At 39.2% G+C, this 22,502-nt stretch overlaps 1 protein-coding gene and 1 long non-coding RNA gene across 30 annotated transcripts in view; one reads left to right on the top strand and one right to left on the bottom strand.

Annotated features, from left to right (window-relative positions):
- ANK2 (ankyrin 2) overlaps nt 1-22,502 on the bottom strand; it is a 698,346-nt gene that overhangs the window by 335,613 nt on the left and 340,231 nt on the right. The window lies entirely within an intron of this gene.
- On the top strand, nt 292-20,788 carry LOC131383109 (uncharacterized). Of its 2 annotated transcripts, XR_009212878.1 has the most exons (4): nt 292-3,377; nt 7,236-7,394; nt 15,364-15,475; nt 20,261-20,788. It is a non-coding gene; the product is annotated as an uncharacterized LOC131383109 (long non-coding RNA). The 2 variants fall into 2 exon arrangements; XR_009212879.1 differs by lacking the exons at nt 292-3,377; nt 7,236-7,394 and adding an exon at nt 13,986-14,159.

Genomic DNA, 22,502 nt, shown 5'->3' with positions numbered 1-22,502 from the left:
TGTATACTATAAAGTTCTGGAATTGTTCTTGATTTTTAAAAAATGGGGCTTGTTTTTATAACAAGAAACCCAAATCCACTTATTGATTAAGGTGGCCATACTTGTATATTTAAAAATATTAACTTGTAGGCTGAGCACAGTGGCTCATGCCTGTAATCCCAGCATTTTGGGAGGCCAAGGCAGGCGAACCGTGAGGTGAGGAGCTCGACACCAGCCTGGCCAACGTCATAAAACCCTGTCTCTACTAAAAATACAAAAAAAAAAAAAAAAAAATTAGCCAGGTGTGGGGAGGCTGGGGCAGGAGAATTGCTTGAACTCGGGAGGCGAAGGTTGCAGTGAGCCAAGATTGCCCCCAGTGCACTGCAGCCTCGGTGACAGAGCAAGACTCCGCCTTGAAAAAAAAAATTACATATATACATATATATAAACTTGTAGATGCAACCAGAACCTAATATACTTTGTACAAATGCACATATGTATATTCCAAACACTTGCCCTTATTCCCAGACAATGAACGTAAAGTAGAATACACAGCATACTTAGAAGTAAAAATAGAGTAAGGATTAAACCAACGAGATAGTGTATATAAATGCACTTTGAAATTGGAAGGTGCCTATGTAAATGTGTTGCTATTCCTAATCTTATTATTATTACAAATATAGACAGTTTTCAACTCTGAAAGTGTACCTTAAGAAACATATTTATGTGAAAATGACTGCAGCAGTTGAGAACTCACCTTTCCATCAGACACAGCAACAAAAATTCACCTTTTTCCCCATCGCTGTTAGGATTCCTCTTTCTCTCTGCCTTACCACCCTAAGGCCCCTCCACATCGTCATCTAGAGTCAACCCTGTTTTGCTGCCCCTCACTCCCTCCACCCTCCTCCTGTTTCAGTAGACCCATTCCACCAATGCCATTCTCTCACCATTGCTTCAGTGGTATCTTGGATCACACAGCCAGGCCAAAGAGGCAAAGGTTCTCTTTTTTTTAAAAACAAAACCCCAAAGAGCTTCTACAGAAGCCCCCAGAAGCCCAACTCCCACTGTGGTCAGAGCCCCCACTGAAATCCCCATGCCATTTCCTACTCCCCTACCACCTGCTCTCCCAACCCCTCACTCATTCCCTCACCTCGTCCCATTAGATGCCCCTTTCTTGACCTTTCTTGGGAGCAGCCTCAGCTTGGACACATTCAGTTACTCGATAAATATTTATTGGATGACTATCATGTGCCAGGAACTGAGCACTAGAGGCACATTGCCCTAACTACTGCGGATATCATGATAAACAAAACAGGCAACATTTTTGCAGTCCTAGTGCTTACATTCTAACAGTGGAACTAGGTGGTAAACAAAAATAATAGTGACAAATGCTCTGGGGAAAAAAAGTAGAATAAGGAGTGATGAGAGACACATGTTACTGTGCTTAGCACACAAGGTGCTAAGGAATGCTCTTTAGAAATCTGAATGAAGGGACCAAGCCAAGCAATTATCTGAAGGAAGAATATTCTAGGCAAACAGAATAGCAGTTCAAAGGTCCTGAGATGGGAACTTCTTGGCAAAAATGTTGAGGAAACTATTATACCACGAAAAGAAGCAGCAAAATGGAAGGCCTTTATCGTAACTGGATCTATAGGAGAGAGATGCTATTAATGTTCTTCTTTGTCAGTTGAAGTCAGAACATGTTTTTCAATCAATGTGTTTGGTAGCCCAATTAGTAACAGAATCATTGCTTTGACATCACCTCTGCAATGCAAATTGAAAACAAATGTACTTCGTATTTCAACAGTTTATGAATTAGTAACTTCTGATTATGTTCTGACAGCCTTTGTAACAATGCTTCCTCTGTCAACATTCAAACATACAGTGCATGGTTGTAAATTCTCAGATTTTGGCTTCTCAGTTTGACAGTCTGCTATACCCTGCTGACCGCTTGTGTATCTTAGTGTGTTGGTGCTGCTATAACAAAATACCTGAGATGAGGTAATTTATAAAGAATAGAAATTTATTTGTCACAGTTCTGAGGGAAGTTCCAAGATCAAGGCACCAGCAGGCTCACTGTCTGGTGAGGGCCAGGTCTCTTCTTCCCAAATGGCATATTGAACACTGTCCTCACATGGCAGAAGGAAAGACAAGCAAAAAGGGCCTACCTAGTTCCCTCCAGCCCTTTTATAAGGCCACTTATCCCATTCACAAGGGCTCTACCCTCGTGACTTAATGACCTCCTAAAGGCCCAGTCCCCTAACACCATCACATTGGGGGTTTAGTTTCAACATGATTTTGGAGGGGACACAAATATTCAAGCCATAGTAGTGTCATTCTGAAATATTACTTAAACTTGTATACAATGCACTTCCTGTACAAAGTACTGCCCAAATGCTATACAGTATAACATAGATGTAAACATCTACATTCTGTATAAAATAAAAATCCCAGTCAGTAGCTAAACAGGTGCCGGTAGTATTGTATCAATTACAACATCAGGGGTAAATATCTCTCTGACATTTTCTGTAGAAAATGTCAAGATGTTATAAGTGTTTGGGCAGTCATCTTTTCTCTTCTGAAAGCTTTCCGTCAATTTCCTTGTGCCTGTCTGCCGAGTATTCTTCACTTCCTATCCTAACGTACATTTTCCAGTGGGCATGTCCCTAACTGGACTCTAAGCTCCTTGAGGGCAGGATTAATATCTATCTTGGCATGCCACATAAAGCCTACTGCAGTGCATGGCATATAACGGGGGACTAGGAACTATTTTTAAATGCAGTAAAGAAACATTTTCAGTATTTACTGAGTTTTTATTTACAATTAGACCTTTAAAAGATTATTTTTTATTTCTCAGATTTTTCTTTCCCTTTATGTACTTTCTGATATCTAAGAGCTATATATAATTTTAAATAAGATTTTTACAGATATTTGAGAAAATGGAGTTGCTGCAGGCACGATAGCAATGATGATAATACCTTACATTTGCATTTTATAATTCATAAAGCCCTTTTAGCTCCTGGAATGGAAGTTCCATGAGAACAGAGATCTTTGTTGTTCTCGATATAATTCAAGCACCTGTAAGAGTGCCAGCATATGACAGATACTCAATAAATACTAAGTGACTTTACGGGATTCTCATAACCACACAAGAAGGTTAGTGTCAACTACAGTACAGGTGATAAAACTGAAATAAAAAGTGGGTTTGGTGACTTGTCCAAAGTAAGAAAGTTAATAAGATATAGAGCTTAAGTTCATCAGATTTGAAGGCTGTTGTTCTTTTATTAAATCATAGCTGGCTTCAATGAAAAGCAGCCACTTAATAAAGTATAAGATGGACAAAGACTAAGACGGAAAATGCCAGGAACAGAAACCGCTGTCAGATGACAATGACCCAGGTAGAAATATGAAGATGTCTTTACTGGTTTTATGTTAAGCATATTTTATAGGCATGGAGTTTTAGAGGTGATTATTCTAATTTTCATATGCCTATTCTATTTTATTAAACCATGAGAGTTAATAGTATTAAGAGCTCTAACATACTATTTAAATTCATAACCTTATTTGAGTGAGGTAAAGTTCTCTGAAGTATAAGCTTTTATGTCTTACAGGTAGATTATCTCCATATGTGAGTTAAGAGTTGTCTGTTGTTACAAACGCATTTTTTCACAGAAACTATGTTAAAAAAATCTCAGTTCTCTAATGCCCTCAAAAGGCTTTCCCACTCACTATTACTTATGGTAGAAAATCTTAACTTGGCAAAGATCCAATAGGGGACACCAAAGCATTTTTTTTTCCTTTTGGACACATAGCTAGACTACTGTTGTGGGTTGAACTGTGTCCCCCTAAAAGATATGTTCAAGCCCTAATATCTGGCACCTGTAAATGTGACCTTACTTGGAAATAGGGTCTTTGCAGATGCAATCCTCTTAAGATGAGGTCATAATGGACTAGGGTGGGCTAACCCAATGAACAGGTGTCCTTATAAGAGGAGAAAAAACTAGATGTAGAGACACACAGAGAAAAGATGGCCATGCAAAGACAGAGGCAGAAATTGGGAGTGATGTAGCTACAAGGCAAGGGATGCAAATGATTGCCAGCAACCACTAGAAGCTGGGAAGAGGCAGGGGGGGATCCTTCTCCAGAGCCTTCAGAAGGAACATAGCCCTGAAGACTCCGTGGTTTTGCACTTCTAGTCTTCATAACTGCGAGAGAATACAGTTCTGTTATTTTAAGCCACCCAGTTTGTAGTGCTTTGCTATGGCAACCCTAGGAAACTAGTACAGTCATATTTTCCATCCTCCCTTATAGTTGGTTGCAGCCTTGAGATTTAGTTCTAAGCTATAGAATGTAGGTGGAAGTGTATACCACGTTCAAGCCTAGTTAATAAACCCTCCCATGAGTAATCTCTATTCATGTGCTAGCTGAATACACAGGCAGACAAAACCTAGAAGGTGGAAGAGCAAAGACTGGGGAAAGGCTGAATCCCTGAATTACTGTGTGGAGCATAGTCCTTCTTATTCCTTTTTTTATTAAACCTCATAGGACACAAGTAACTTTTTCTCATGTGAGTTTAATCACAGATTATGGTGTTGTTTATGAAAACAGCTAGCCTATGGTACCTAACCATATCTACCCATGTTTTTAAGGGAATACATAGTTATATTTCCACTTTAGGATGTCTGTTATGTGAACGATACTCCCACTGCACCAACATTCTTAGCTATTGAAAATTGATCCTATGTCCTGTATTAAAGGCACTAGTCTGGTAAGAAAGGGTACCAAAAGGAATTACAGGGAGATCGGAAGAGATGAGGAGAAAAATATTGTTTATTAGGGGTGGGTAGCAAAAAGGAATGCCTGCCAGATCTATAGAATCACAATCCCAAAGCAGCTTCTGTCCACTTTCCTTTTCCTCCTGCCTCTCTTCCTCAATAAATCCTTTGTGTCCTTTTCTGTTGCCAAAAGTCATTGCTCTGACCATGGTGGTCTCCCTTCTTGACTCACTGAGAATGTAAACAAAGAATGCTTGCCTGTCTTACAAACAAACACATGACTTTCTTGACGTTCCCTAAGAATTCTTCTTTTTTCTTTCTTTTTTATACTTTTGTTATCAGTGGGGAAAAGATATGGAATATAAAGATAACAAAGAGAAAATCCAGCTTCCCAAAATTCACAATAAAAAAGCCCCTAGTCAACCAGGCACAGTGGCTCATGCCTGTAATCCCAGTGCTTTGGGGAGGGCAAAGCAGGAAGACCACTTAAGCCCAGGAATTCAAGACCAGCCTGAGCAACATAGTGAGACCCTGTCTCTTTTTTTTTTTTTAAGGCCCCTGGTATTTGTTGCAATGTACACAGAGTTGGGGTCAGATCTACTTCTGGGCCTGCGGACTGCTCTCCTCCAGTGCCCTCCCTGAATTGCCAAGTGTCTGTCCTAGTGTTAGTCTATACTTCTTCTTTTCCATAGAAGACCTGGAAGGACTCTATTTAGTAGTTCTACCTCCTTGGAAGCTAAAGTGAGGATCATGGGCCAGGCAAGAGGCCTTTTTTATTTCTCCCAGTTCTTAGTAGTTACACCATCAGCATCAGCAAGAAGTACTTCTTCTCCCTCCTTGAGATCCTTTCGTTCCTCTCACCTATGTCTTTCTCCTCTAAATTTATTTATTCCATTATTCATCCAACAGATTTTGGTGGGGGGGGTCACTGACTACTATATGCTGGACCCATGCTAGTTGCTGGGGCTTTGGCATGAACTAGATAATCTTTTTCCTTACAGGGCTTACAATCTAAAGCTAGCGATGGTCATAGAACCAGAAATACAGTAACACCCTCTGTAGGAGATAAGGTATTACAGAAGCATAAAACACGGGTGCCAAACCTAGTCTGAAAGAACAAGAAAAGTCTCTGAGAGAAAGTGACTTGTAAACTGAGAAGATCTGAGCTGTAAATAGAAATTATCTAAATGAAAAGGAAGGTGTAAGTGGGAGTTAAAGAATAATTTGAGCAAAAACAACAGCACTGGAGAATGCCCTCTGGTGGAACAGACCATGACATTGGCAGAACTGAGATGAGGCCCACACAGTTGAATGGTAGCTTCCAGCCAGGCCTGCAGTAGTGACTCCATCCTAGGCCTAAAAGTATCAGCAAGCATGTTTGTCCATAGACTATCAGTGTCCCACGTAGGTATCTGTTACTGACAAAACGTTTGTGTCCCTGCAAAATTTTCATGTTGAAATTCAAACCCCCAATGTGATGGTGTTGGAAGACAAAGCCTTTGGGAGGTGTATTAGTCAGAGTTCTCTAGAGAAATAGAACAAACAGGATATATAGCGATAAATAGATGAGGGGATTTATTATGGAAATTGGCTCATACCACTGCAGAGGCTGAGAAGTCCCACAATAAAACATCTGCCAAGCTGCAGAACCAAGAAAGCTTGTGGTGTAATTCAGGCTGAGGCAAAAGGCCTGAGACTCCAAGAACCAGGGTGAGGGTGGAGGGGATGGTGTAAGCCCTGGAGTCTGAAGGCCTAGAACTGGAAACTCTGATGTCTGAGGGCAGGAAGAGATGGATGTCCCAAGTGAAGAAGGCAGAGAATTCATCCTTCATCTCCCTTTTTGTTCTATCTGCGCCTTCAATGGAGTAGATGGTGCTAGCCCACATTGGTGAGGGTGAATCTTCTTTACTCAGTTGACTGATTCAAACGCTAATCTCTTCCAAGAAACTTTCTCACAGACACACTCAGAAATCATGTTTTACCAGCTATCTGGGTATTCCTTAACCCAGTCAAGTTGACACATAAAATTAACTATCAGAGTACGTAATTAGGTCATAAGCGTGGACTGCTCATGAATGAGATTAGTGCCCTTAAGGAGAAACAGAAGAAAAATTATTTGTCTCTCAGCTACGTGAAAATGCAATGAGAAGACAGTCATCTGCAAACCAGAAAGTGGGCCTGGGCCCTCACCAGACACTGACTCTGCCTGCACTTTGACCTTGGACTTTCCAGTCCTCAAACCTATGAGAAATAAACGTTTGTTGTTTAAGCCACCCAGTCTATAGTATTCTGCTACAGCAGCCTAAACTAATACAGTACCCATATGTCATAGCTAATCATTATTATATACCTTGTGAACCATGTAGCAAGATGGCCCTGTTAGCTTATGGAAAATATTTCCCTAAAACTAGGATGTTATATACTGGTGATATGGCTAAAAAGAGGCAGATTTTGCAACCATGTAACATACTTCCTCTGAAGTTTCAGGGAATATGTTTGGAGATAGAAGAACCAGTTTTATGCCTAGGCAAGAAGAATTCCATGACCACCAAACTGAGCCCATCTCCCATGAAGAGGTGGAGAGATTTGAGAAGCCACACCCAGCAACATCCTCAGCCTGATGTTACCAGTTGTTCCTTGGTAAATATATCATGTGTGCTTATTGCAGCACAATTAAATTAAACCAGAGGGGGGCATGGGAAGATGCCAGAGATGCAGGGAGTAAAGAGCTCAATAAGCCATGTTAAGGATTCAGGATTTAGACCTAAAAGCCATCAAAGCCATTTAACGGTTTAAAGAGAAAAGTGAAATGGTAAAATCTGAAGTTTTTGTAAAGAGCATTCCTTATAAAGAGTTATTGAATGGGAACTAAGCAGCGAATGGATGTGATGAGAGGTATCTAAGAGTCTATAACAGCAGTCCTGTAGAGAGATGATGATGAGGGGTGGACAGATGCGTTAGTCTGTCACCACCAAAAATGTTATACTCACAAGTCCTAGTGTGTCTGGAATTAGTGGGTTCTTGGTCTCACTGACTTCAAGAATGAAGCCGCGGACCCTCGCGGTGAGTGTTACAGCTCTAAAGGCGCATCTGGAGTTGTTCGTTCCTTCTGATGTTCGGATGTGTTCGGAGTTTCTTCCTTCTGGTGGGTTCGCGGTCTCGCTGGCTCAGGAGTGAAGCTGCAGACCTTCGCGGTGAGTGTTACAGCTCTTAAGGCGGCGCGTCCGGAGTTGTTCGTTCCTCCCGGTGGGCTCGTGGTCTCGCTGGCTTCAGGAGTGAAGCTGCAGACCTTCAGGGTGAGTGTTACAGCTCATAAAAGCAGTGTGGGCCCAAAGAGTGAGCAGTAACAAGATTTATTGCAAAGAGCAAAAGAACAAAGCTTCCACAGTGTGGAAGGGGACCCGAGCGGGTTGTCACTGCTGGGTTGCCACTGCTGGCTCGGGCAGCCTGCTTTTGTTCTCTTATCTGGCCCCACCCACATCCTGCTGATCGGTAGAGCCCAGTGGTCTGTTTTGACAGGGCGCTGACTGGTGCGTTTACCATCCCTGAGCTAGACATAAAGGTTCTCCACGTCCCCATCAGATCAGTTAGATGCAGAGTATGGACAGAAAGGTTCTCCACGGCCCCACCAGAGCAGCTAGATACAGAGTGTCGATTGGTGCATTCACAGACCCTGAGCTAGACACAGGGTGCTGATTGGTGTATTTACAACCCCTGAGCTAGACATAAAGGTTCTCCACATCTCCACCAGACTCAGGAGCCCAGCTGGCTTCACCCAATGGATCCTGCACAGGGGCTGCCTGCCAGTCTCGTGCCGTCTGCCCGCACTCCTCAGCCCTTGGGTGGTCGATGGGACTGGGCGCCGTGGAGCAGGGGGCGGCGCTCGTCGGGGAGGCTTGGGCTGCACAGGAGCCCACGGAGGCGGAGGAAGGCTCAGGCATGGCGGGCTGCAGTCCCGAGGCCTGCCCCGCGAGAAGGCAGCTAAGGCCCCGCGAGAAATCGAGCGTAGCGCCGGTGGGCTGGCACTGCTGGGGGACCCAGTACACCCTCCGCAGCCGCTGGCCCGAGTGCTAAGTCCCTCATTGCCCGGGGCCGGCAGTGCTGGCCGGCTGCTCCGAGTGTGGGGCCCGCCAAGCCCACGCCCACCCGGAACTCCAGCTGGCCCGCAAGCGCCGCGCGCAGCCCCGGTTCCCGCTCGCGCCTCTCCCTCCACACCTCTCTGCCAGCTGAGGGAGCCGGCTCCCGCCTTGGCCAGCCCAGAAAGGGGCTTCCCACAGTGCAGCGGTGGGCTGAAGGGCTCCTCAAGTGCCGCCAAAGCGGGAGCCCAGGCAGAGGAGGCGCCGAGGGCGAGCGAGGGCTGTGAGGACTGCCAGCATGCTGTCACCTCTCACTAGGAGGAAGTGAGAAACAAGAAGAGGACAGTGGGAAGGCATCTTGCCTAAACAGAAAGAGACCTCATCATCACGAAAGTCTCACATGGGGAAAGGGCTCTCAAAGAATAATTTGTGAAATCCATTTCATTTGACAAAGCAAAGAACAAGACCCAAAGACATTAGGGACTGCTCTCAAGGTACCACAATTAGTTAGCATAGGGAAGACAGGACCCAGGACTCATGCCACCTCACTAAGTAGCCTTTACACCTTGGTCATCTTCACACGGATGAGCTTTAAAAGGTGGCGTTATATCTTACCTGCTATGATTTGAAATTAAGGAGCCATAAATTCTTGCTTAAGGTGTAAAAGACCAGAGAGAAATGAGTCCACTAAACAACTACTCCCCTCAGTGAATGATTAAGGGAGGAAAGACCTTTGTGTCTGATGTAAATATGGAATGTCTCCTTCCTGAATTGCAACCAGCTCAATCAAGGTTTCACTGAGATGGATTTCAAAGCAGCAGTAGCAGCAGCAGCAGCAGCAGCAATTGGTTAGGGACCTGCCTGTTTCCCTTTATACCAGTCCAACATAAGGTTTACCAAAGAGGTAATTTGGTTGCAAAATTTACCCTGTCCAATCTAAAAAGGGAACCTTTGGAAATCATGATATACAATTTTAACACCTCACTTCACCTGAGACAAATATTAAATTTAGCCTAGTGATTAATTATGTCTTATTTTACATAAATATCAGCAACAATATTTTAGATGAAATGTAGAATTTCACTGAAGAATAACAAAATGTGGGTGAGCTCACCATGTACATGCTCCCGGCTAGGTCAGTTTTTTAGGACGCATTATCATCTGCTTGCTCTACTATACATTCACAGTCTCTAGTGATATTAGTTCTTGAAAATAGCTGTTATAATTAGGTTTTCCTGTAAATGCAAATAAATAGCACATTGGGGCAGGTTGTGTCCTTGAAAGACATATTTTTTCAGGGGCAACTTAATTTTATTACTGTCAACATTTTCTATCTTAAACCACCTTAAAAATAAGTTATGGCAAATTTTTTTCTTTTAACAATGAAGAAAAAGTCTGGGCCCATTGATAAAAAGTCAACAAATAACCTAGGGCCTCCATATTTAAGTCCATTATAAATGTAAATCATATTTTAAAAGATATGTACCCATGGTGGTGACGGAATTTACAAGAACACAAAGAATCCCAATGTTAGAAGGTAACTTAGAAACCATTGTATCCAGCTCCTACCTCTCAGTAAGTAAGAAAACTGGAACCCCCTAGGCTATGTTACCTACTCAAGGTTGCATATACAGTTAGGCACTTTGAACTAAATTCTCAGTTTTCTTATTCCTAATCCAGTGTTAATATATTCTAGTGGGGTGTCTTTCGGCTAAAATGAATTCAGGAGCCCCCACTCCTCAGCAAACACATAGGCCCAGCAATTGCTCAGCGCTCTGAGAGTGAGAAAAAAAAATATGTAAATCATCTACGAGACAGAAATGTTTCAGATGTTTCAGGCATTACAAGTAGAGAGCTGAATAAGAGAAAACGATTTTTTGTTGTTATTGCTGTTTTGCAAAATGCTGCAAAATACCCCAAGTTAAGATCAGGGGTTTCTATAATGGAATTGAAGGAGAAGAAGGCAAAAAAGGATTAACTTGGAGATGAGCCTGTTTTTCACAATGTTATCCTTTGCCAAAGAATCTCAAGAATGGTGGAAACCAATGATAATATGAACATTAAAGCTTCAAGGGGCGTTTAAATAAATAGCTATAGTTTAAAAAAATAGATGGCAAAGGAAGTCGGTTTGCTATCTTATCACTCTTGTGAATTAATAATTAATGACTGACCACTACAATTCCTTCCATTTAGGAAAAAAAAATCAACAGAGTTTATTACCTATTAGTGTTCTCTAAGTTCTAACTACCATCCAGTCAGGAATGGTGGCATTCTAATTGCCTGTTACCTCACAAAATACCTTATAAACGTACTGTCTTAAAATAATTTTATGTTTCTCACAAATTTGTGAGTCAAGGATTAAGGAAGGGCTCACATGGCTGATTCATTCTGATACATGTGGTGCCAGCTGGGGCAGCTCAGGCTGGAGGATCTACTCCTACCGTGGCACGCTTACTCACATACCTGATTTCTTGGTGCTTGTTGCTCTCTCTCTCTCTTCCCATGTGGCATTGCATTCTTCAAGGCTTCTCCACATGGCTTGGGTTTTCACTGTATGGTGGTTTGAACCTAGTTGCATTCTTTTATTACAGTTGGCTTCCTAGAGGCCAGGAAATGGCAAGCGCCTATCCAGTTAAGGGCTCTGCCATATTTTATTGGTCAAAGCAGTCACAGGGCCCTTCCAGATTCAAGGGGTGAAGAAATTGACTCCACCTCTTGTTGAGGGATAGGTGGAAAGGTCACATTGCTGAAGAGCATATGGAAGGGGAGCCATCTTGGAAAATGTACTAGGCCACAGGTGGCCAGCAAGTAAAGTAGGCCAGAGAGAGAGAGCAGACAGGCTGACTTTGCATACTGTACTAAGGGGGTCTTTTCCCAAAGGAACAGACTCTGCTAGCCAGAACTGCAGTGTTCTGCATTCCCTTTATTCATTTAAAAAAAAAAAAGTTATCAATGAATTTCTGAAATGATTATATATTACTGGGTCAAACTCTACTATTTCTTCTCAAAAAAAAGTCTTTGTTGATCTTCGAAGATGAGTTTCACGTATCCTGCTTTCTGAATGTGAGCTACTGTCTAATCAATTCACCAGAATTCTTTCATATTAAACTACGGTGCAGCTTTTTTTGAACTTTCTTTAGCCTCTCTCTTTTCACTCTCCTTGGCCCCTCCTCTTCTACGTAACATCTATATGACCTCCTAACAGCCTTAAATTCTATACAAAAAAAAGATAATTAAAAAACAAGCTTAAAAATGAAAGAAAAGTATATCATAACTTAGAACTAATTTGAACTAATGTCTAAAATGGGATACATGTAGTTCAAGCATATTTGTTTGTTGGCTTCAAACTCTATACTAGGAAAATGATTAAACACATAATAGAGTTGGAAGAAAGTTTATTAACTTGTTAGCAACCTGCTACTGCAGTCTAGAATTTAGTCTTTAGTTCTGATTTACATAAATATTGGATATTATTTGTGCTGGGCCTTAACAAAACCTATATATCTGACAAATTCCCTTATTCTCTTCTGTTTAGGTCTTATTCATGTTTCTGGGCTTAGAGTAACACTAGAACAGAAAATATCTACTTTAATTATTTAATTTGCTTAACTACCAAGAACAAATTGTGACTTGGGCCTTGATAATGTGGTGATAATCTGACCTGGAGAGTATCCAAATTCAAGTAGGAAAAACAGTCCTTCTCAAGAAATTTCATCAAGTCCTACACAAAAAAACTTAGGAACCAAAGTATGGTCAATCCTTCTATTTTGGTCACATTGACTATACAAATTACTACATAGTATCTGCTTGCCAGTTTATCTTGCATAAGTGCCAAAAAAATAACTTTTGCCAGCCTGTTAATTTGCCAAAACATTTAGAGTATAACAATAATAATACATTTAATGCTACACAGATTGAAATTGATGAGAGCAACTAAGTATAATAGTATTTCACAAATCTAATCAGTTGAGACCCAGAATATTAATGCCACACTTAGACCTTAAGCTGTTCTAATTAAAACTGTAGAAATCTAAGTAAAAATTTAGTTATATCCATTGATTTACAACATTTCCAATTTTATTTATGCCTAACCAATTATAAGAGTATTTCCTGGGCCCATAACACTGTCAGCCTAGAAAGTGTTGAACTGTGAAGGAGCTGAGATCTTATCCTACTTGCAAGTTAACAAGTTAGTTTGCTACAATCTTATAGATTGTGGCAGAAGATAAGAGACTCTCAGGTCAGAAACAAAGAGCTGTATTATTATACACCACTGCAAGCAACATTAGCAATACAGCATATTTGTGTCAGTTTCCCTGCTCCCGATTAATGTGTATAGGGCTAGATGGATGCCAGCACACTCAGCAGGCTGTGTACCAGAGAGAAACCCTGAGTTTAGGAAGCCTGAATCTTTTATAGTTGGCAATAAGTATGTGTGTACTTTGTTCCAGAGGGAACCTTTATCTTTATTACACTGGCTAGTAAGCATGCGAGACTTTTGCTTCTCTGTGCTGCTTGCTATACGAACATCTTGGAAAAAAATAATCTAGAACAAAGACAGTCCGTGCCTCTGCTTGCAAGATGTACAGAAATGCGAGAAATCTACAGAACATTATTTCAACAGAAAGTTTCAAAAAATATAGGTTATTTTGCAGTTATGGCGCAAAGTGTGAATTTGCCCTTTGTGTCACAGTCTAAATTTAAGTGGAAACTAGATGAGATTTCCTTCAAATTTCCTGCAGGCATACATATCTGTGTAGTAAGATGTAACAGTTAGTTTAATTATAAACATTTGGAAGATTATCTGTAGTCTTACCCAAATCACTATGGTATACAATCAGAAGCAATGGCTGAAGGTCAGCACACTCAGATTTTAAGCCCCATGCTGTCCTTAACTGACAACAGGACTCACAACAAATCATATAACTTACTTGGTCCTCAGTTTCTATATCTCTTCAAATGTGTGATTACTTTCTAATGTTTCTCCTAGATAATTTTCTTTTTGTTTGTTTCAAGTCCTGGATGTAGCATCTAAACTCCCAGATAATTTTCTACTTTTTTTTTTTTTTTACTGCTAAAAGTCCTTGAATCTATGAAGCTACATCTCAAAATGGAAAAAATGACTCAAAGAGAGTTTTAAGGAGCAGATTAAATGGCCAGTGATTCAATATCAGACAAAATGTAATGTAGCTGTCTTCGTTTTCAATTCCCTTTTCTTTTTCCACTAGAAAACACAGACATTGGAAGACATATGAGACTATGGAACGTAATTTTCTCAAGGTCAACAAATAGAGTTGGAAAATAATGAAGGAACAAAGAAATGCTGACAGTAATTATACAAATTATTTAGACCTGAAAAACAGTTTTGGCAGTTGTACAAATGCTATGGCGTTTTACCCATTAATCTGGACAGACATTTTTAAAATCTATGTTTGAACCTCTGGTAGCTTTTCCCTTTCCTCTTTCCGATTTCTTATATCCAGTAAATAAAACATTTTGTTTTTTCTTTGGAAACACATCTTAGATATTCCTTCCATTCTCTATTGCTCTACCCCTTTTTCTCTCCTATCTGAATTATTTTAATCAGCAGGATTTGCTATCTCCCTGCCTTCATGTTTTCTCCTCCAATCTTATTTCCAGACAGTTGTATTTTTATTCTTCATAAAAAAATATTTTTAGTCTTCAGCATTTTCAGAATAAAGGTGAAACACCTCCAACTATTGCCCAAATTCATCTACACATTCCTGCCTTCAGGCATTTTACTCGAATATCTATAAAAGGAGATAGATAAATCAAAATACAGTATGATCACATTTTTATTAAGGACGAGTTACCAGAGCTTCTAAGAGGAGCATCAAATCCTATTTTCCTGGGCTGGTGAAAAATTTCCAGATTAAAAAATACCTATTTTATTTTCTTTCATCTCCCTAAAACCTACCTACCTCAAATCCCAAACTGACCATGAAGCTTTTTCTAAAAATGGCAAACTACATTAAACTTTCTTTCTCTTTTGATCACTATGCCACTTCTTGTCTATATTAACCACACAAGCTAGTTCTCATTAACTGCTTACTATGCATCTGTATTTTCTTTCCAACTGGATAAATCCAGAACACTCCCTTCCCAACCCACCTGCAGCACACACCAAAAAAAAAAAAAAGGTACCTTTTGATACATATCGTTTTATTCTGAGTGAAAGCCACTCTTGGTATCTGTTATTTCTTCCACAGACTCATAACATCTAGAATAGTAGAAAAGCCTACTTTTTAAGAAAAAAGGAAAAAAAAATGGAAGGTTGATGTCAAGCCAAGTTAGAAAAACGATGAGGTTCTCAAGGTTCGAACACAAAGTTTGTTCCTAGAAATTACATTATATATGACTTGAGTTCCTAGATAGCCCACAGAAACATTTGTTCTCTGCAAAACAGTTTTTAATTATATCTAATCATTATTATTTCAATTACACCTAATGGAAAATAATTATTATGTCTCTTTAATAATGTCTAAACTGTTCTTTAAACATTTCTTCCATAGGAAAATGAATTTCATGCTCCAGTAGTGTTACCAAACTACATTTCCCCATCATGGTAGCCTAAGCCAGGAAGTGGAGAAAAGAGAAGGATGTCATTAAGTGGAAAATAATCAGGTAATTTACTCACTGTCTACATTTTCCCAGAAAGATTGTCAATATTTATTCAGCAAACATTATTATGCACCTGCTAAGTGCCAGCTTCTCTTCTCCTTTCTACAGATGAAAAGATAATTTAGACATGATTCTTGCCCTCAAGGACATGCATAAAAAGGTACTCTCTTCTCACTGAAAAATGTGTTCCCACTTTCACTTAAACCTAGGAAAGTTAAAATCACCCCCAGGAGGTTACTTTATATTGTCTGCAGTCTTTTCTCATGAATATTTTCTTTCCAGTAATGCTGGTCACAAAGCAGACACTGTGTATTTCTTGATCAATTGAATAGATTGGAGATAAATCAGGATTACTCAGTTATTACTAGTTTAATTGAAAAACTACATCAGGTTATAAGCTAAATAAAAATACAAACAAATAGCAGATTCCTCTTTTTTGCCAATCTAAGGAACACTCGTGATCCAGTAAAAACTTTTCTTGATTTCCCCTCTTGATATAATCGTCATCCTTTAGGTGTTCCTATCAAGAATCCTATCTCAAACCACCTTCAAGGTATTCCTATTCCAATATTTAACCCAGGTCTTCCTGGGAGTCAGAGCTTCTTCCTCTTGAACTTTTTAGGTAATTCCCAGCAAATTACTCATTCTATTTTGTTAGCTTACTGGGCATGGCAACATACAGAAAAATGAAAAGAGCAGATCTACCCACTGGGTCTGGAGACCTGGCTGGCAGTGGAGGCCCAGCCAGCAAGCCAAGACACATTGTTCAAGATAGTTAAGACAGCTCTACCTATAATTCAGACAGCCAGGCATCTATGGTGTAGGAGTGAGGCAATGTAGAAGGAGAGAATCAAGGCAGGTGATTGCTGGAGGTTGTCAATATGGGGGTCGACTGCTAGTAACAAATGGGCAGTTAGATTAGTTAAATGGAAACTATCCATTTATTTTTTATCATAAAGAGTTGCATACATGGATGGGATTCTTTATAAACTTGGATAACGGCAGTAATAAAAGTGACAAATTCCATCTTACCAATTTGCAGTTTAGATACTTTATACACACACATACACACACACACACACACACACACACATACACACACTTCTTTTGTTTTGTTTTGAGTATTTCTCTGTGTTTCCTAGATTTAATTCCCTAGAGAGCACTTTTCCCCTATCATGCCATTACAGACCTTGAGCTTTTTTGTCTGCTTTATTGGAGAAACAGAACATAAGAATCCCATTCCTGGATCAACCACTAATTGGATTATAACCATGGGGAAGTTACTTTTCCTGAATTTCAGTGTCTTAATTTCTAAAATAAGAAGGTTACACTATAGTTAAGACTTCTGAGGTTGTAATCCTGGTACATACTCAGCCATTCTGTCCTCACGTAATACAAAATAGAGATGTTATCCTATGCTACACTGGTGGCAACATGGTATTCCTTGGATCCCTATTTATCAAGTTCCTAAGGCCAGGTAATATGTAGTTTTGCAAATACAGGAGAGAGACCATTTAATTTTTCTTAAGTGTATTCCAACTTAAATGGCCCGATGTGGACAAATGGAGTAGTGCTTGTGATTCCACATGGACGCACACGCTTTTCCTGATACTGGAAGCTATTTTATGATATAGTGAATGTCAGCTGGAAGCTCCTAAAGCTCACTCCAAAATCGGATTTCTCTAGAAAAACTCTATGCTTTCCTGGGTAAAAGAATGTTTCATCTAAAAGCTTGATAGCAGATATTTTCAGAAAAGATCTATCTACAAGCACTTGAGTGAGTATTCTAACTCAGCCTAGGAGCACTATCCCATCAGGGGGAAAACACTACAGGGTGACTGTCTCTTTGAATAATATATTAAAAAATACAACGCATTTAATTGTAAAAGAGTACTTTCCTTCTCTCTAAAGTGATTTTTAAATCTTTCACTGGTATCACTGACTTTGACTAACAGAAGTAGCTGCTTTTTGGCAATACCCCAAAGTCATGTTACAGCCTTACTCATTGCTAAGTGAAAGATGTGAGGACCATATAATCATTCCTGAGACTCTGTTTCCAGAGTCCCAACACCAACAGTACCAGACTCGGAAATTTAAGGGTTTACACTCTCTGCATGGAATCCCCCTGTAATAACAGTAAAAGGGTGAAGGTGGGAATGAAGAACACCCGGCAGTGGAAAAGGACTCAGAGGCAAGACAGTATCCACTGCCTCACATTCTGTATTTTTAACCCATGCCCTTCCTTGGCTCTCCACACAGTTTGTGCCCCAGGTCTGGGACAAGGCCATCTAACAACAGCTTTTCTATATTAGAAACCAATTCAAAAATTAGATCAACAAAAGAAGACATGAATCCAAAACATTCTATATCTCTTTCTCCCTCAAAAAACAAACAAGCTTATGATTTAAGTTGCGTATATTTTTCAAACAGTGTGTGCAGCCTTAGAGTGGTACAGTAAGTAGAACTGTTAATTAGCGTCACAATAATGCTTTGATTCACTTGTGATAGTATTAGCATTCCTGTCAAGGATTTTTGGGATGTTTGGGTTTGAGAAGTTCTTTATGTCCAAAGTACTCGATTGGGCTCATCGAGGAGTTGAGCTATAACTTGATCACACAGTAATTACATCTAATTATGATTACCTCAAAACACACTATGATTAACTTGAATGAATACAAATGTCTTGTTTTCAAAAAGAAAAAGATGGAAAGAAAGAAGAAAAGCACACATAGAGTTTCCTGCAGGTTTTGCATACCCTTGCATTTGCTATTAAGAATTTCTCTGTTTTATTCATCATGTGTTCTCCATTTACTAAATAATAGGAGAAGAGGTGTTCAGATGGGATTTCTCAATTCTTGTTTAATGAGAAGCTTCTCCTAGCTACCTCCTGCTGAACCCTGCAGTTACATCTGTCCCATCCTGATAACAAAAGTACAAAAGAACAAACCACTGGTCTACTTTAGGTTTCATCAGTGATAACACTAAGTCATCAAGTCAAACAAGAATACCAAAAAAAAAGAAATGGGGTGGGAGGGAGGGAGATGAAATAATATCTTTACTTTAATTATACTTCCATGATTGAGTAAACCTCATTTTAAGTGCCTCTATCCCTTAGGAAGTTTAGAGTCAAATCATCCCAGCTTACTAATAAGCAAGAAGTCAGCCCATCTGCCCATTATCCTGCAACAGTCCCCAAGGCATCCTCTCTGTCCTTAAATAAATAGATCCAAGGCAAGATGAATGAATGGTTCAGGGAAAGATAAATATCTCCAGAAAAATGCAATAAAGAGAAATTTTGAGCCAATTAATAAATTATTATAAAAGTAATTTTTTTCTAATGCATCTTAATAGGAGTCTCACAGATACTAATGTTGTATAGCTCTTCCCTCCATTTATTTTAAATTAAAATTTGTAATATATTTTAAAGAATTTTTGGCAAACTTCAAATTAGAGTCACAAAGCTGGCAGACAATTCAAGTCAGCTGTTAAGTATTTTTCAAGCAAGCAAATATCTTAAATCTCAAAGAAAAATGACCATTCATTATCTTAGTGAAGCTTTCCAGGATGGTCATTTTACTATTCTCTTTGTCTCTCATAATATCTATCACTCTGATAACCCACCAAAATGTCTTTTTCCTTTCACCAAGCCCATTTTACTTCCATCTCAATATAAAGTGGAAATGATCAACATCCCCCTCACTTAAAAATCTTTTCCTATTCTTAAAAGTGTCTATACAAGGCAGTTTTCAGCTCATCTTTTGAAATGTTTTAAACTTGTACTCATCTACGGCCTTCTTTTCCTTTCTTTCCTATTATTTGGATTATTTTTTAACATTCTTTAGTTTTACCTTTTAGTTCTTAAAGTACCTTGGCCATTCACAAACATAGAAATAATATAAGCCACAGTCATCATGATGCAGATTTTTTTTAAACAATGGCAGTGAATTACTGACCCATATTCAGCTTGTAACAGATTTCTTCCTGTTCTTTTCCTTCATTTCTTGCACTGAGTCCAATCCTGAATTTACATTACAAAAGGCATCACACTTTTCTGTATAGGATTTTTATTCTCTGCTTTTAAAACTACTTTAGTTTTATTTCTATCTTTTGAGATCTTACCTAATTTGAGCATCAAGGACAAATCTGACAGACATATTCTAGACTCCTAACCAGGTAGCCCCAAACCAGTCCTGTTGTTTGAAATCTCATCAGTAAGGAATTGAGCTATGGAAAATTACGTAGGTTCTTGTGTCAAACATTCTCCTTGTTAAACAGTTCATCCAGGCTAGAGATGACCACCTTGTTTAAGAAGATATCAAGTGAGCCACATATAAGATGTTGCATTCTCTAAATGGTTGAGCCTTCCCTAATATATTATTTGATTTTTTTTACTGTTATATAAACAATTGACTCTTTTCTGATTTCATGTTAGTTCTACAGATGAAACACACACTTCATTTTCAATATTACCTTTCTATACACTCTTATTTTGTTGCCCTTTCATGGTATTTATAATTCACATAGTACACAAGATTTTTCATTTGCATTTCTGTTTTAGATGATAAATATAATTATTAACTTTTCATGTGGAAAACTATATCTTATTAGCAAGTAAATTAAAAAGTAAAGCAGATTATACATTCCAGTGTCAAATAGAACAATGAGAACCATGTGAAATTGTATAGATGTTAATCAAATGACCAGATATTCATGTTTTATTGTTTCTCTCACAGAATTTAAGAAAAGGTCAATAGACATCTCCATAACTGTACCTCTTTCATCTACTAGGGCATTTTGAGAGTGGTGTTTTTGGCCGTCGAGATAAGTCAGTCATTCTGAGGCATGGATGGACAGAGGGCAATCACTGGCAAGAACGAGAAGAGATGAATAGGTCGGGCTGTCTCTGTGGGTATAAAACTCTGAGCAGTTCACTTCAACTCATTGGATCTTGGTGGGCCTCAGACCCACTAATTACTGTAATTTCTTAAGGCCTCAAGGTTCATTCTCTAAAGAAGAACTCCTGCCACATTCATTTATAGCTATCTTTTAAAAATACCCAAATCTGGCTGCGCAGTGGCTCATGCCTGTAATCCCAGCACTTTGGGAGGGTGAAGTGGGAGGATGGCTTTAGACCAGCATGGGCAACAGAGCAAGACCCCATCTCTACAAAAAATAAATAAATAAATAAAAATTAGCTGGGTGAAGTGGTGTGTGCCTATAGTTCCAGCTACTCAGGAGGCTGAGGCAGGAGAATTGCTTGAGCCCAGGAGTTAGAGGATGTAGTGAGTTGTAATCATGCCACCGACTCCAGCCTGGATGACAGAGTGCCTCGTTTCCAAAAAAAAAAAATCCTCCTATCATGAGTCTTTCCTTTAGAATAATTTTGCTTTCTTAAAATATTATTTTTCTAAGAATTAATAGCAAGTAATATATAATCCACACTTATGTATATGTTAAAAGTGCCTGGAGTTTTTTCAGTTACTCTAAATCCAGCTTTTTATTTTAATCTTCTAAATCCACTCCGTTGTGTTGACACCAGATATGATCAGGTCTTTAGAAGCTGAGTTGCACTAACAGAACACGTAGCAACATGTTATTCCAAGATATTAGCTTATATTAATACACAATGATTGAGTTGACTGAGTACTTCAATCCCCTACCTGAGGAGACTGTGTATATTGGGTTCACATACGGCAATATATAATGGAAGTAGATGGTCTTTGGGGTATCTTTCCTGCAACCTGGGAGTTAATGAATCATTTTTCCTCATTGTGGAAACAATACACATTTTTTGTTGTCTCAAATAAAATTATTCTTCTCATTTATTTTAGGTTTCTTATCCCAAAACCTGCTTCAAAGCAAACATGTTATCTTAGTAGGACAAGGTCAATTTATAAATTAAGCCCCTAAACAAAAAAAGGACCTCCTTTACTTGAGTTGTTGCAAAATAAATCTCCAGCCTTCCTTCATACCTCCAAACATAATTGGCTTTTACTCCTTTGTTCCACTGTGTCCTTAGAACATGTCTCTATTGTAGTGCTTATATACCATCCTGCAATTATTTAGTGTGTCAGCTTCCTGACTACATAGTAAACATCATGAAACAGTCACCTTTGCGTAGTGCCTAGCACAGTGCCTGGCACAAAATAGGTGCTTAATATGTGTGTTTGTTGCATGAACGAGAGATAACAAATGTTCTCTGCATTTTTCTAACTTGCTGTGTTTTGACTGACCTCTGGACAGTGTCACCTGTTTTCCCCTCTGTTCAGAACCACATTTGTTTGGCTACCTTCTACACCTCCCCCAGGTCTCATCCCAAAGGTCATTACCTCTGAGAAGCCTCTGTCCCACTGGGTCAGGTGCTTGCCTACTCTATGCTCTCATAGTATTTTATATTCCCCCATCATGGCACTTGCTGCACTCTATTGCAGTTGCTTAATTGCTCACATCCCCTACTAGATACAAGCAAATGTGCAAATTGTTTACCATTGCCACCAAGGCAAAATCCACAGTGTGTGTTAAATAAATGTTTGTTTGATGGATTGTCATCAGTCACCTATTTTAATAGCTTTACCAGAGTAGAATAATATTTGAAATAAATAAATGGTGAAGTCAGGGGAATCCACATTTTACACCATCTTATTTTGCTATTTTTAACGTAAACAAAATTATGTCACCATGTTACATAACCTGATAGTGTACTGTAAACAAAAAAATCAATCATTTCATCCAAAATCACCATTTCTAAATAAAGCCACTAGTCTCCTTCCTCTATGTGAGCTTTGTTTTTGAGAAAATTTCAACAAATAGATAGATTTCTATTTATTTTCTATTTATTTATATTTATTTATATACCTCCCAGTGAGGAGTTATGTTTAATTTTCTGCAAACAATAGGCCGGCGGGAATATTTAAATTTGTGAACATGGAAGTGTGCCATAACATTCAATAGGGATAAAAGGAAATGGCTGTAAGACACCTGGGGACATGAGCTTTTCCTTAGCTCTTGGCAACCTGATATAATGCTGCAG

This window comes from Hylobates moloch, unplaced genomic scaffold (assembly GCF_009828535.3).
Source record: "Hylobates moloch isolate HMO894 unplaced genomic scaffold, HMol_V3 SCAFFOLD_3, whole genome shotgun sequence".
In the NCBI taxonomy this organism is placed as follows: Eukaryota; Metazoa; Chordata; class Mammalia; order Primates; family Hylobatidae; genus Hylobates; species Hylobates moloch.
This window is presented reverse-complemented; position numbering and strand designations above follow the sequence as displayed.